Source organism: Balaenoptera borealis, assembly GCF_965194805.1.
Source record: "Balaenoptera borealis genome assembly, chromosome: 12".
Lineage (NCBI taxonomy): Eukaryota > Metazoa > Chordata > Mammalia > Artiodactyla > Balaenopteridae > Balaenoptera > Balaenoptera borealis.
The window spans coordinates 60,226,985-60,242,136 of record NC_138869.1 but is presented as its reverse complement, the minus strand read 5'-3'; the positions used below and the strand labels follow the sequence as shown (position 1 = coordinate 60,242,136).

Below are 15,152 nucleotides of genomic sequence, written 5' to 3'. Positions count from 1 at the left end.
GAGGCCCCTGGGCTCCACAGTCAGAACGTGGCAAAGCCTGGAAATGGGGTGAGGGTGTGAGTGCTCCCCTCAGTCCAGCTGAGGCAGGTCATCTGGGCCAGGGCGTGAGAGCACAGCTAATAGAACAGTAGTCCAGAAAGAAAAAGGGGCAGGCCTAAGTCAGTAATAACGACACCTCTTTGGTATTTTTAGGTAGTATTTAAATAAGTACCATAATCACAGAGGTATGGAAAGATTAACATATTTGCCAAAAGTTAGAGTTGTAGGCAAGGTGACGACAATCGCCTGTTAGCTGTTACCTTCTTCTTTCCTTCTTTCTGCACTGAGGACAGGAGTCCAGCTCACTCTGGAGTCCCGAACATCAGGCAGGCTCACGTGTCACCCCCCGGGATGCTGAGGGCTACTTCTCACCCCCGGGATGCTGAGGCCTCATGTCTCACCCTTGGAATGCTGAGGATGCAAAGATGGGATCGTGGTGGCTGTGATAGCAACAGTTTCAAGCCCCTTGGAACCTAACAAGGTGCACATACAAGGGAAAATCGAGTCACAGCTGGGTTTTTAGTCCCTGGGACCTCCTTGCTGTAACCATGGAGGCTTCTCATGCTCACCACTCACAGGTGTGTAGTGAGCGACCTGTGCGTCACTGTAACAGAAGCACTCAGCTTGGAGTCGTAGCCTAAATGCTAGGCAGGCACCTGTCCATTTTTTCTCCTATTTCAGTTTTCAGACAATTTTGGGATTCCAAGAAACATCCTCATTCGCGGCACAGGCCCTGAATTCTACAGGGATTTTGTCTCTGCGTCACTGTCGACATGTCAGATGTTGCCTTGTTGGTGAGGATCCCTCTGGTGAGGGGAGTAGAGGAGAGAGAAAAGGAGCTTCTGGAGGGAGAAGCAATCCCAAGGACCTAGCATTTACAGCTGCTGTGATGTTTGAAAATATACGAGAAGTTCTTATTCTGATGCATCAATTTAACTGTGGCCTGGAGCTGAGATTTGCATCTCTGAGGCCATCAAATGTAGAGACACAGCAGTCCAGTAACCACACACTTGGCTCCGTTATTTAGTTTCATTTTTCCCTTTTCATTTTCTCTTCAATTGTGTAAGAGACACTGCAAGTTCTCGAAAGGGTTAATTCCATGTTGGGTTAAGTACTAAGGTTTAACCTTCTTCAGGGCCAGACTGAGAGTGTCTGTTTAGTGCCAAGTAGGTAAAACAGAGTCTCACAGAAGAGATGTTTCAGCTGAGGGTCACGGTGCTCTCTAAAAGACAGCCTGGCTTTCTGCTGATGATTCATCAGAAAAATGAGCCTGGTAATTGAATTGGGGATTTAAAGGGATCATAAGGAAAACAGCCACATGCAACTGCTGGCGCTATCATGAGAAATTCTGTTAATGTCAGCGGGCGAGGCAACACTCCATCGCGGTGGACCCTTCAGTGGATGCAGTCTGCTTAGTTTCCGGTCCTGATCAGTTACAAGAGTCTGTCCTTCCCTGCTGCGGAGTCAGGGCAGGCTGCGAAGACACTGAGTTGGAAAGGGGGTCTCTCTGTGGATGCCTGTGATGCAGATTTCCTCTGGGAGGAAACCTGGGCACTGCAGCAGAAGATGACAACCAGAGAAACTAACTCTGAGGAATTTTCTGAACAAAGTATTCTCCTTTTTAGTGGGGCAGTGATGAAAACTGGGACAAGACATGTAGCCACGTCCTCTCAGAAGGGAACAGATTTTGCTTCCACCTGTATGGATAAGTTGGTTGTACAGGTTGAATGAAATAACCATCTTTTGGCAAGGTAAAGGTCTGATCTTCTCTGGAGCAATGGTTCTCAAGCGGGGACAATTCTGTTCTCCCTTTGCCCCCCTGGAATATTTAGCAATACCTGCAGATATTTTGTTCTTGACCAGGGGTGGGGTCCTCCTGGCATCTTGTGGGTAGAAGCCACGGACACTGCTACATTTCCTGCGATGCACAAGCCCCCCCACAGCAGTAAATCATCAGGCCCCAAATGTCAGCAGTGCCAAGGCTGGAAACCCTGATCCAGAGAATGTTCTAGATATTTGGATCGTGCCTTTGTGTATACTTCATGAGGATAGTATTATGAGGGGAAGCTTTACACAGAATGTCTAAGACTTTTCCTTGTTACAGAGTTGTCAGGACTCCCAAATCTGTGAATTCATCCTTTTGTCAGATCTAATTCTAAGAGGCAAGTCTGAGGAGAAATTTCTTTACACCAAGAATTCCAAGCATTGTCTTTGCTTTTAATAAAACTGACACCCATTGAGACTCCTTCTGTTGCCTTGAAGGTGGAAGATTGGAATCCTCCTCCCTAAAAATAATTTTCTTAGACTGTAACAAAGATTCTCTCTCTCAGTGCCAAAAAATATATGCTTTGTGTTTCCAAACCAGTGAATTCAAATCCTGTAGCTGTTATACTTGTATTAAATTTTGCTACCAGCATTTTCTATCTTGTACAATGTGGATTAATCCATGCTTATGACTTTTCAAATCAAGAAAAACATTGTATCCCAAATAGTTTACATGTTTTCATTTTAAAAACACACTATAAGGCTAAGAGCAGTTAGCTCTGTAAAGTATTGGTGTCCAACTAAATAAGTCATGTTGGAAAAAAGACATCTGCTTAAACTTGCCCAATGGATCTAAAGACTGTTAAAAGTATATGAGCAGTCCAGATTCCATTTTTTTTTTTTTCACACACACACACACTGTATTTTATTTTTACAAGAGATAAATAGACTGATTCCATTTTTAATTTTGATAAGCACGAGTAAGGAAATTCTTGGTTAACAAGGAAAATTCTGCTGACTCCACCCTAAATCTTGAACGATTTAATGTATAAAATTTATGTTAATGTTATTAAACCAAGAAATTAACTCTCAATCTGTGTGAGGCGCCAGGGAAGGGCCCCACACCAGGTAACACTTGCTGAGCCCAAGGTGAGAAGTGTGAGTGTGATGCTTTATTTCAGAGGTTGGCTAACTTTTTCTGCAAAGGGCCAGATAATAAATATTTTTGGCTTTGTGAGCCATACAATTCTCCACCTCAGCCACCCAACTGTGCTGTTGTAGTATGAGAGCCATTACAGACAACCTACAAATAAATGGATGTGGTTGCACTTCAATAAAATTTTGTTCACAAAAACAGGTGCTGGGCCCAGTTTGGCCACCAGACCCTAGTGTGCCCACCCCTGCTTAACTCACCCCAGGCAGCTTTATCACGGGCAAGTACAGAGTTCCTGTTATGTTTTTTGCAATGATGAGGATTATTTATGGAACACCAGGACCACCTTCAAAGACTCCAGGTGGGGAATCATTGCAGGATGTGCTTAAGTGCTGGTCTGCAGACCATCAACAAGGTAAAAGGCAAAGGGTACCTTACACACACTTTTTATTAAAAAGTGATGCAGTGTTCATGAAAATGATCTCATAGGGTCTGTTAGGTTACTATAAAAATACCATGTCATTTTTTAATATTTGCTAGATTTCAGATTTTATGAAGATTTAGATTGGGAAAAAAAGAAATCAGCCATTTCAAATGAGGATTCCCTGCCCACTGGAGCTGTGCAGTGGCCTGCTGGTCAGAATTGTGGGTCTCACACAACGGTCATCAGACATCCTGGCTTCTGACCCTGGTAGAGGTGTGGCACGGTCTTGTTCAGTAGGTTCTGGGCCTTCCTGGTGTAGTTTTCCAATGTGGGGCTCTGTTACTAGGCCCGGTCAGTGTCAGCTGACATGAGGTCAGAACGAGTGATGGTTCCTAAAAATGTAAAGAGAGAAATGATTAGTGATCACGCCAGCGTGACCAGACACTGTGACGCTTCCAACCAGCTGGCCAGTTGCCCTGTGCGGCAAGGAGAGATTTCCTCCACTTCATCTTAAGTGCCCTCAGTCAAGAAAGATAAAACTGCAGGAGTTGTGTGAGGGCTCTCAATCATGGGATGGGAGACGTCCCACATACCGTGAGGAGCCCAAGCATAAAAATGCCCTGAGTCTTCACTTCATGTGACATGTGGGGCTCTTAAGACAGAGTCTCTGATTCCCTGAATGAAGTTTCTACTATGATTAATTAGCCCTGTTTTCTTCAGTTCTCACAACCAACACACATGTACACACACATTTCACACACACACAAAGAAACCTTTACATTTGCCTTTCATATGAGCAAGTTTCATATGAACAAGTTCATGAGTAAAACCTCTGCTGCCTTGTCACATAGAACTGATTTCATCGTGTGACTCAGTTGAAGAAAACTCAGTATGATACTTACATGATGTCTGGCACAGCCTACTCCCATATTTCCAGGAAGCATTAAAAAGAATTAAAGATGAGCAAAGCTTTTCAGCTGTAGTAGAACTACCTCTCTATTTATTTATCTATAAAAGAGGCTAGTGAATTAGTTACCTATCACCGCATAAAAGATTACCCCAAAACTTAACAGCTTAACAAACAATAAAAACTTTTCAATGCATACAATTTCTGTAGGTCAGGAATTCAGGCAACTCATCTGGGTGGTTCTGGATCAGGGTCCCTCATGAAGTTGCAGCACACAGATGTCAACCAGGACTGCAGGGATCTCAAGGCTTGACTGGGGCTGGGTCATTAGCTGCCAGTATGGCCCAGTTATGTGGCTGGAAAGGCACAGTGCTGGTTGTTGGTGGGAGCCTAAGTTCCTTACCAGTTAAATCTTTCCATACGGCTACTTGAGTATCCTTACAACATGGTGGCTGATTTCTCCCAGAACAAGTGATCCAAGAGAGAGGAAGGTGGAAGCGACAGTGTCTTTCTGACAGCCTTGGTCACACTTGGTCTTGTGTGCAGTACCCTACTTACTGGTTACACAGGTCAGCCCTATTCAGTGCGGCAGGGGACAGCACAGGAGTGTGAGTACCAAGAGGTCGGGATCTTGGAGGTGGGCTCCTCTAGCCAGTTACTAGATTGAAAGATTCTTCAATTAACTATCTGTTTTTAGTTTTCATTTTCATGAAGATAGAAACTTCAGCAAAGGTCCTTTCTGAACCTATGGAAGCCATACTAACCTAGGCTTTTCATACAGAGATGTAAAACTTAACATATATCTGATGGGTTTGGAATTTTTTTCTGTGCCGTTGATAGCACCTGTCAGATACACTAGCTGGACATCCTAGTGGATGCTGACTGTTCAGTTAAAAAAAATTCTCCTAGAGTGTTGCAATTATGTACCTAGATTTTTTTTGTCTCTTGTGTAAGTATCCCAACTGGTCTTATTGACTCAAATCTTTCATGTGACTTTCCTCTCTGGAATCTTTATTAGTTAGGAGAGGCAGAATTGCTGTTAAAAAAGAAAGACCTAAAGATGTATAATGTCTCAAACACTATAAAAGTTTCTCACTAATGTCACAGTCCAAGATGTGTGTTTCCCGGTCAGTGGTGGCTTTTCTTCCTGTAGTGAGTCAGGACACCAGACTCCTTGCATCTTGTGGTCGGGCATTCTTGAAGGGCAAATTGTCACATGCATCCAGTCTGAGAAAGGGTGGAGAAGGCAAGGTCATTTACATTCTGCAGGAGAGCCCTTGCCAAGGCTCTGACTGGTCCACAAGGGCCAAGAAATGGAAAAGCTGAGTCCATTTTCTCTGGAGCGGCATTTTCTCTAGGATTGGGGATTGGGTGAGGATGGATTTTGATACAGAGACAAGCAGCTCTACCTGAGGTACCAGACTTCAGAACTTGGCTTGCCTGGGAACACTCCCATTTTATGAGAACTGAAATGCGGATGTGAAATTTTGTGATAAAAGTTAATATTGCTTTACTTGATGAGTAAAATTTAAAATAGTGTGAACCCAATCCCATAGTAAAAATTTCAGCAAGACTTACATAATTTCAAACTTGGTGGCTAAGTGTATTATAAACTGTTTATACTGTTGATAAAGGAGGGGTACCACTTTGGATAAACATAAATGCCCACCATTCTTTTTCAGGATTATTCTAGAATACATGAGGTCTTTAAGACATCAACCGTTCCATAGGAAGCAATCAGCCATGTTTACCCCAAGTGTTCTTGGACTTATGTTCGTGGCACTGCTTCTAGTAATACTTTAACTTGCGTACCTAAACCACCTCTTTTGTCCCCAACGTGGACATGGTCATCCTTCAGTTGAGGTACTTCTGAGCCATTGTTGTCATTGCTCTTGTCATTGTTATTGTTATCATCAACAACACCACTTCTCCAGCACTTACTGGGGCCAGACATTGACCTGAGTGTTTTACTTCTCTGTTATCTCATTTAATTATCCTCACAAAACCTTATAAGGTATCATCCTCATTTGACCATTAAGATAATTGAGTTTCAGAGGCTAAGACACAGTTCATGGTGGAGCTGAGATTGAAATATATTCTATCTGGTATAAAGCCCTCCCTTTTCTTCCACAATATGGGGTCCATCAGACAAAGAGCAATAGAGTGGGTATATTTGACTTTTTGGTCTCATATCTCTAGGTTAAATTAAATCACATGTTTCTTGATCCTTAAATCACACTTGTGGAGGTGTTTTCCTGCTCCTTTTAAAATCATTCCTGACCCCAAACGTGGCCTCCTCACTCAGGACAGAGACATTTCCTGTCCTGTGATGCCTTTGCATGCACATAAATGCTTTAGACGACCTTACTTTTCCCCAACCTTTCTTTGAACACGGGTCTCCTTTGAGAATGAATTTGCAAACATCTTGAAGAACGGAGCACTGGGCAGTAAGTAACCATCTTGGCTCTATAGAGGAGAATCCAATCTCCTGTGACAAAGGGTAGCAGGATTGGTAATTCTTGTGAAGGCAGTTTAGAAAGAATTCATCTGTTACCAACTTTAGCAGGGCTTCTGATTCTATCCCACACTACCGACTCCTTGGTAAACTGGTAAATGGATTCAGCTGATACAGATTTTCTCATTTGCTGGGCTTACAAACCCACGTTGTCTTCGATGGCCCTCTTCTTGGTCTAGCCTCATTGAATCAGTCTTCAAAAGTGGCAAAAAGAACAAGCTTTCAAATAAGACTGCACTGAATTGGAATCCTGGCTCAGAAACTCCATAGCTGTGTGTGATGGTTGAGAAATTACTTATGTTTTCAGTACAAGAGTCTTTAATTCTGCAAAAAGAAGTGGTGATGCCTAAAGATTAAATAAAGCAAACAAAAATACTCAGTATAGTGTCAGGAGACTGGTAGATCCCCAGTAGTTATTGCTACATTAATTTGCTTATAAAAATATCAGTTAGGGATGCAGCAAGCAACAGACAATGTGAAAAATAGCTATAAAACCAGAGTTGACTTTTCTCACCTTGTAAGTCTGCAGATTGGTGGCTGTAAGTATTGTTCAGGGGCTCCAAGATGTCAGGCTGTAACCTCTGTGATGCTCTGGGCTTTGCCCTCACATGGGCAAGATATCTTCTGCAGTCCCAGATGTCATGTCCATGTGCCAGGTGAGAGCAAGAGGAAAGTGTCAGCTGTGCTTTTTTCTGTTACCAGGGAAACAGAAAAATTATGCAGAGATTCCCCAGCAGTTTTGCACTGGTGTCTCCTCGGCCAGCTGTGTCACACAACCATCCCTGGCTGCAAGAGAGACTGGAGAAGGACATTTAGCTTTCCCAGCTGCAACAGAAGACCTGGGCAAGGACCCTCTCATAGTCTCATTTGCGGACGGGGGCAGCGTGGGAATGAAGGTATAAGAAGCATAAAACAGGACGGTGCTGATATGAAAGCAGAATGGGAAAAAATGACTGCACAGGAGTGGGGCTGAGGCTTAGTGATCAGAGAGGAGACAGTGTTTGAGAAAGATGCTAAAGAACGGATCATAGGAGAGGAAAGAGGGGGTGTTTCAGGCGGTAGAAATGGGATGCAGTGATGTGGGCGTTGTACGCATTGCATGTTTGGGACTTGGTGGGTACTCTTTGTGTGAGTGTGTGTGTGTGTGTGTGTGTGTAAGGTGGGGCGTGATGGTGGTGGTGGTGGTCGAGGAGTGTTAATACTGGAAAGGCAAGTTGGAACTAGATTTTAAAGGGCCTTGTGCATAGCAGAAAGCAATTTGGACTTGATCTTGCAGGCGAGTGGGTACCAGATGGCTTTGCACAGGGAAGAGATAACGAACTTCTGTTTTGAACTGAAAGGAGGAAGTATTGGATGCAGGTTAGGGATGATGGGGGATTGGGCTAAGGCTGGGAGGAAATTAAGAGGCGACAACAGACACCAGAGGCATTTAGTTAGTGGGCATGGCATCACATGTCCTGAATTGCTTGAAGAATAAGAGAGAAGTAAGGGTTCAAAGTAACCCTGAGATGTCAGCTTGGGTGCTGACGATGCCCCTGAGTAGAGAAGGAATCCTGGGAAAGGAGATGGTAGGGAGGGGGTGATGCACGTGGTTTTGCATACACAGAGCTGCATCCAGAGGACTTCTGGGGGTTGGAGTCTATTTCTACAGGCCAGGAGAGAGCGTGGTGGAAGGTCCAGGTACAGAGCAATAGCTGAGATAAGCCCAGGGCCACGGGAGGAGGAGTGGACGCCAGAATGAAGGGGCAGTAGAGGGTGAGGACAGCCAGGAGGGTGGGGCATCCCCAGGAGCTTTAGAGACCCTGCAGGATGTGGGGAAACCGATGATTCTCACCTCATTTAACTTTTCATTTGCTGGTTCTCTGACATGTCCCCCATTTTGGAAGGTACCCTTGTCTACACCCTAATTTATTGATCTGACCCTAATAAATTTATCAAATTTATTTATCTGAACTGTTCCACTTTTCTACTTAGTTTTGTACAAAGTAGCAAGTCATCTTCCCTAAGAGAGGTTTTCAAACATAAAAGAACTACTAGATTTTTTTTTTTTGACTACAAAAGCTATATATGTTCATTGTGAGGAAAAATCAGAACATATTCATAGGTAAGAACAAGAAGAGCAAAACTCTCATAATCCTACCACCCAGCAATCACCACTGCCAGCATCCTGGTGTGTATTTTTCTAGACCAGTATTTTTAGATACACACACAAACGCATACAGAATGAAACATAAACGGAACGCTCTGTGTATGTAGTATTGCAACCTACTTTCTTAAATAACATAATATAACATATTTCTGTGTTAATACGCATCTAGCAGCATTGCTTTTCATGGATGAATAATATTCTACTCAATGTCCATATAAGTATAAGCAGTTATTTCCTTAATGATGAACTTTGGGTTTCTTCTAGTTTTCCCCTGTTGTAAACAGGGCTGCGGTGAACATTGCCTGTAGATAAATGTTAGTAGGTAAATGTTAGTGTTAGGAAGTATCTTCAGGATGAAGGTTAGGAATCACTGGTCTCCCCACATCCTTTGGAGAGTTGTCCTGAGCTCCCCCCACACCCCCAGCATCTCAGAGGCCCCACCGTGGCCGTCTCCCGGCTCCTTACAGTTCATAGGAAGGACCTGTTTGCTCTTCTCTTCACGTGACTTATTTTCATGAACCAGAGGGTTTCCTCAGGAGCCCCCCATGTGTCTGGAGTGCTGTGAAGGGAGAACCAGAAGCAGGGGTCAAACGGCACAGGAGCTCATCCCAAAGGCCAAGCTGATGACCCGTTTCCAGTAAGGGACCAGCTCACCACTGGAGCAGCATCAACCTCTGAAATCAACAAGGGAAGAGACAGGTGAAGTCGCTGGGGTGGGAGATTTCAGTTAGTTCCCCACATGAGATCATTTCCTGTTAGTGGAGGCTTTTAAGCTTTGCATTGCGTTCCTGGCTGTGACTCGGCAGTGTTATCCGGAGACCTTCAGCATTTTTTAGAATCTCCTTTGGCAGAAGTGGTTAAGTGAGCTCACGTTAGAATGAGACGTTCCTCCCGGTGACCTCTGGGCTGTTGGTAAGTGTACGAATTCACTCTTCAACCCGGGAGAGGTGCCGCTACCCAGGTTTATTGTACTTTGTCAGGTGATTACCATTTAAGCCTGTTTTCTGTGTATGTGCGTGTGAATCACTCCATAGAGTAGATTGAAATCTGAAGTTATTTTTCCACTTCAATTCCTTTGTCCATGAATAGCGCTTCTGTGAGGAAAGAGATCAGCATTGTTGATTGTTGCTACTTTTGTTTTCTTAGAGCTGGGAGCTCTTTCTATCAATATGAATTCCACTTCTTTATGAAAGATCAGAGTGGGTCACATGTCATCTGTGCTTTCAGGCTTACTCCAAATGACACCATGGTCCACCTCCTGCAGAAATTGCTTCGATTCTAATCTGGTTCTTCATTTCTTATATTTTGGGCTTTCTTTAGAAATGTTTTCCTGTTTCCTCGTTCTTTAGGGCTAAATGCCTTAAGGAGAAAGTATAGGCGGGCAGCTGAATAGTTCTTTCCTCTAAATAAAAGATCACAGAAGGTGCCTGAGGAGATTTAGACCCCGGGAAGACTAAAATGAGCATTTTAATTCAGTCTGCTGGGACTATTTTACTTTTTTGGGAGGCAGTTTGAGGCTCTTCTTTCTTTCCTTTAAGTATTTGGTCAGTGAGAACTAATTTAATTTTCTAATGCTACCACGATGGCAGAATGTGATTAATAAATGAAGAAAGTGGGGGTTTTCAGGGAAATATGACTGTATCATGTTGGATTTTTCAGCATGAAGCTTTTTTTTCGTTGTGGGAAAATATTTAAAAGGTAACCAAGTTCTGCCTTTTTGGATTTCATATGAAAAATATAAAAGGATGGAACTGCCAACCACCCTCAAAAGTCCCTGTTTTTTTGTGCCCTTGACTCTATCTTTTTCCAACACTGGTATGTGAGTTTGTGGTCCTTTCCCCTTGACAGTTAGCAGTAGGCGTCAGAGAGCTGCGTATCCTTCCTTAAAAAAAATATTGGTTTCACCAGAAAGGGAGCATTGTGGGCAACACCTAGTCTTTTGGAATCAGTGAAGAGATGCACAGCAAGGAGACAGAGCTCTTGGAACTGGGACTTTCGAGACCTGTGGTCTATACCTGACTGCCTGTAAGTAGCGCTGAGGCCTTAGGCAACGTTTGCCACCCTGGGCTTTACCCTGCGAGTAGAGGAGCTTGTCTGAGAGGCAGGGATCCTGACTGTTCACTTACAGCCTGATGCTAATTTACTAGATTTATTTGTATAAGCAAGATTTTCTCATGTGTACAATAATAAGAATACATGCTTTCAGATTAGACACATTCAAGTAAACATTTAGTATCAAGGATTATAAAAATTTCTTAAGTGCCCCTGAATGCACTGAGTGTAATGAAGTGTCACTTGTTCTTTAAACTGAAGTATAGTTGATTTACAGTGTTGTGTTAATCTCTGCTGTACAGCAAAGTGACTCAGTAATACATATATATACATTCTTTTTAAAATTTTCTTTTCCATTATGGTTTATCATAGGATACTGAATATAGTTCCCTGTGCTATACAGTAGGACCTTGTTGTTTGTCCATCCTACATATAAAAGTTTGCATCTGCTAACCCCAACCTCCCACTGCATCCCTCCCCCAGCCCCCTCCACCTTGGCAACTGCAAGCCTGTTCTCTATGTGTGTGAGTCTGCGTCTGTTTTGTAGATAGGTTCATTTGTGTCATATTTTAGATGCCACATATAAGTGATATCATATGGTATTTGTATTTCTCTTTCTGACTTACTTTGCTTAGTATGGTAATCTCTAGGTCCATCCATGTTGCTGCAAATGGCATTATTTCCATCTTTTTTATGGCTGAGTAGTATTCCATTGTATATATGTACCACGCCTTCTTTATCCATTCATCTGTTCATGGACATTTAGGTTGTTTCCATGTCTTGGCTATTGTGAATAGTGCTGATAGGAACATAAGAGTGGTTGTACTTTTATGAATTATAGTTTTGTCTGGATATATACCTAGGAGTGGGATTGCAGGATCATATGGCAACTCTATTTTTAGTTTTCTGAGGAACCTCCATACTGTTTTCCATAATGTCACTTTTGAAATGACAAAACAAGTCAGAACTTGTGAAATGAATTAAGTGATTTATTAAAAATTGACTCACTCAGTGGTGAACCAGCCCATGGGAGGCAAATGATTACGTGGCTGAGAACTCAACAGGTACACAAGGGATGTCTGGGAAAAATTAAGAGGAAAAAGACAGACCTAGGCCTAGGGTCCCTTTCTGCTGTGAGTTGGCAGGTCCAGGGGAAGCTGAGGAGTTGGGTGAAATGTAGAGTCTTCTAGAGACAGCTTGCATGGGTTTATTGTTCTTTCCCATGTAAGGCTTCTCTCTTATTCTTTGTTCATTTTTTACCTTTACCCCATGACATCCCCTGCCCTTTTCAACTCTTCTCTTCCACATAGGCACCGACTTTAGTGTGTTGTCCTTAAAGATGCCCACAAAATCTGTTATCTTGTTTTGTGTTTTATACTATTGTTCACCTTTGGTTATTTTATTTTACCCCAAGACAATGTCTTAATATCTGCCTATGCTTTGTGTACAGCTGGTTTGCTTCTAACAGCTGCGTGATACTCCAAGTGTGCGTCACCATATTTTGCTGGTTCATCTCCCTAGTGGGAGGCATCCGGAGTGCCTTGCACTCCCAGCTACAGCAGGTAGTGCTCCGCTGTGTCAGCATGGCTGTGGGGTGTGTATTCGGGGTTGGATTGACACATGGGGTAGATACTGCCACATTGCTTTCTGGAATGGTCATACCTCTTTATCTCCTATAAGCAGTGTAAGTGGGTTTATGAGACATATACATGAGAATCATTCGTAACATCATGTGGAATTGTCCCCCTTTCTAAATCGGCCACCCTAGTGACATTTAGTTTCATTCCTCTTATTAATAGTAAATTTGAACACCTCCTGTGTTTCTTAGCCATTTGGTTTTCCCCTTCTGTGGTGTGTGTGTGTGTGTGTGTGTGTGTGTTTGTGTGTGTTTAATTTGGGATGATTTTGGAAGCTGCCCTAATTCTTAATAGCTTCCTTGTCTATCTGAAGGAGTGAACTGGTAATCTCATTAGTAACTTAGTAAAAGCAAATGATTAGTAGGCTCTCTCTTCCACCCTACCCCCACCCTCACCAGCTAGAGTTAAAGTCTTTGTAACCACCAGTTTCTAACAGCCAGAAAGAGTTCCGGGCATCCCACTGGAGGTAAGTTTGACCCTATTCCTCTCATGTGACCTGCTGCTAATTTATTGAATAAGTTTGTTTAAGATTTCTTCCTTCATTTTGTCATTTAAAAAATAAATAATATGATTTGGAGTAGACACTGCCAAATCACAGAGACATTTCAAGTAAGCATCCAGTATTAAGGGTTGTAAAATTTTCCCTTTTCTTGGTCTGGTGAATAAGGAGCTTGGACGTCCTCTCCCCTGTCTGCCCAACAAGAAAAAACAGTAAACGAATGGAAAATCAACTCTTCTTAGATCCATCAGAGAACCAAGGTTGCAGGGCAAACCGCTGCCCCCAAATTGAAGAGACAAGTTGTGAATACAGAGAATCACAACTTACCAAAGGAGAAACCCTGGAGCAAAAATATCTGCAGGAACCAACCCCAGAGCATGAACACCTGAACCAGAACTGATGAATCGCTGGAGACTCAGTGTGGCCAAGTTTGAGAGTTAAGAACTCTAAGGGGGCCTGGTCTTTGGGGATCCCCACACTTGTGTTTTAGCTCCAGGAGCACCAGGTTCTCACAGTGAAGATGGAAGAAAAATCCCTGTGTGCTTCCGACACGGAGAGGGGAAAGGTAACCATTTTGAAATATGCCAGAGCGTTCTGTTCTTCTTAACAAGGCCTGCTCTCAAGATAAACTATTTCACTAGAGCCCAGTTGACTGGTGTTTTATCAAAACCCACCATGGGGAAGAGAAGCCCCCTCTTGCCTTCCTGTCTCACCTAAGAGGGGTGGGGTGGGGACTGAAAAGCACGTGTAAAGGTCACAGCCTGGGGCACAGGTTCACAGGAAGACGGAGACCTAATCACAGGACCATGGACCGCTTCCCCTCCCCCACATTCTCCACCACATTACTAAAGGCCTGTTTACTATAGTTCCTTTTACCCAGTACATCATGTCCACCTTTCAACAAAAAATTACAAGGCATACTGTAAGGCAAAAACTACAGTTTGAAGAGACAGAGCAAGCATCAGAATTAGACTCAGATGTGGCAGGGATGTTGGAATGATCAGAGTGATTAATATGCTAAGGACTGTAATGGATAAAGTGGATGACATGCAAGAACAGGTGGGCAACGTAAGCAGAGAGATGCAAATTCTAAGAAAATAAAAAAAAGCTATAAATCAAAACCGCTGTGACAGAAATGGAGAATGACTTTGATGGGTTTATTAGTAAAACTTGCTTAAGTGCCTCTAGATGCAATGAGTGTATTCAAATGTCACTTTGAAATTGTAAAACAAGTCTAAGCTTTATTGTTTTGGTGAAAAACTTTGCTTTTCACCTAATAAATTCCAGTCCTGGCTCTGCTGTTCTTTACTCTGAAATGTCCAAGAAAAGGGTAAAGAGAGTTTGTGGAGGAAGTGAAGGGAAAGAGAACAGTACACAGTGCCTTTGGGCACGTGATATACAACTAGGAACTGATTCTTGGTGAAATCAGCAAGTTGTCACACAGATATTTGGTGAAAGTATTTTGCCTTAATGAAGATGAATTCAGATTTTGGCATGAAGGATACTGACATTAGCCATAGAATTCACATACCTAAAATTTTGGAGGTGTGAATATGAAAATTTTAGGAAATAAAATGTTCTAGAATACTAAAATATTTTACTTATGATTTACAACACTTTTTTTGGGTCTGTATATCATATCAGTACTTTCTTTTTTTCCAGAGAAATCTTGCATTTCATGCATTGTTGTTGCTTGATTTTAATTGACAGTAGCTACTAACTATGTCTGGTTTATACAGAGGTTGCAAATTAAAAAGGAAAGAAGTAGGAAAGGCAAAAGAAATATATTAGAAACATTTTATAATATGTCAGGATGTGCAAGGCACATCATTAATACACACTGTTTTATTTTATTATTTTAAAATAACATCATCAAAAACATACTCTTGTGCAACTTGCTTTTGTCAATCATATATCATGGGCATCTTTCAAAGCCATCACAAATAGATTTACCTCATTCTTTACCCATCTTATGGATATACAATCTTGTTCAATCATTGCCCTCTGTGTGCC

At 42.5% G+C, this 15,152-nt stretch overlaps 1 protein-coding gene across 2 annotated transcripts in view; it reads left to right on the top strand.

The window, feature by feature from the left end:
• The window catches only part of LOC309608523 (uncharacterized protein), a 209,985-nt gene that overhangs the window by 19,524 nt on the left and 175,309 nt on the right, over positions 1-15,152 (top strand). The gene's annotated exons all lie outside the window — the stretch shown is intronic.